The sequence below is a fragment of the Chaetura pelagica genome, unplaced genomic scaffold, assembly GCF_000747805.2.
Source record: "Chaetura pelagica isolate M959 unplaced genomic scaffold, ChaPel_1.0 scaffold343, whole genome shotgun sequence".
NCBI lineage: Eukaryota > Metazoa > Chordata > Aves > Apodiformes > Apodidae > Chaetura > Chaetura pelagica.
In genome coordinates, this window is record NW_009952873.1 from 2,902,798 (window position 1) to 2,904,276 (window position 1,479).

Below are 1,479 nucleotides of genomic sequence, written 5' to 3' on the forward strand. Positions count from 1 at the left end.
CCCTATGCATGGGAGTGCATGGTGGGTACGATCACTGTGCTGTGGATGGAAGCTTTGAAGGAACCAATGGCTGAGAAGTGGCATGGAAGGAAAGGAAAGAATGGGGAAAATGATCTGCTGTTTGCCACTGGGCATCTCTGACTTGCAAGAGTACACTGCAGACTAAAGACGTTTCTTATAAAACAACAAACCTCCTCCCTGTATCACTCCTGCTCATTATTCCAGGCAGTACTGGGCCAGCCACACTGGGTGCATTTCTTTTTTTTCTTCCTTATTTCCATGTGGCTGACATGATGGGGAAGAAAGTGGAACTCATGATCCAGAGCTGGAGTTTCATTATCCACAGACCTTTTCTGCATCATCTGCCTCTTCAGCTGGACACGTGAACGATGACGGTGTAGATGCTGCTGCTACTACAGGGGTCCCACCTGTTTTGTTACCCTGCCCACCACACCCCAGCACAGAGGGACAGCCAGAGAGGCACCATGTACAGAACCGCATCTATTTCTGCTTTGTTTTCTGACTCAGAACCCTGCCCCAATGACTACGACAATGACAACAACAACAACAAAAAAAGGGCAAATGCATTTTTTACATTTCTTGATAATTTCCAAAGCAATGTATCATTGCTTTCTTTAGACTGACGCCAATATAACAGTTGTATGGGTCTCAGCCAGGCTCCTGTGTCTTTTCTGCCTGATAGTTTCAGATTGCTGTATGAGAAGTATGCGCGTTTGCACACAGACACAATCGTGTGAGGTGACAGCACCAAGAGCCCATGAGGTTGTTCACCTGTGTCATGGATGAAGTTGGAGGCCTTGCTTCATACGTGTAGATAAGAAGCCCCAACCTGTTGGTCCAGTGAGCTGCAGTGAAGCAGCCCTGTGCCTGGCTGCTTCTGAAAATTAAATCATTGTAAGGGCTCCCTATCTCCTGTTCTTCCACTAGAAAGCCCACCTGACTCTCCCAGTAGGAGACAGAGGTGTTCTTTGTACCTGAGCAACAAAGTACCAGTCTAAATTAGTGATGGCAGCCCATGTCATCTTCCAGGATTTTTCTTGACAGGGAGGAAAATGCTGGAAAGGATTATGCCCCACACATATTCCCAGTAAAAGCTGCATCTCCCTCAGGGATCAGAGCCTACAATGGCCAGGGGAAACCCCGCTCTGCTGGAAGACCCCTTAAGTCCTGCACAATGGAAAACACGTGGCTAGCAGAGAAGGCAGATGACTTCTGTGGTTTGAGGGTCAGTTGTTCAGTATTTTATTAAATTTAGTAATTGCTGGTGCCAGCTGTGCACATTTCTCTTTCTGGGGGGGCGACTATTTTTTTTGTTGTTGTTTTTTAATTTGAGGTACTTCCAATGTACACATTGTGACAGGCCTGAGCAAAGAGCTACTGCCTCCTTCAGGTGAGGTCAAGTCTGGGGGACAGTGGGAAGGCAGGGGCAGGTTTAATTCCTGGGGTGTCCCTCTTTCC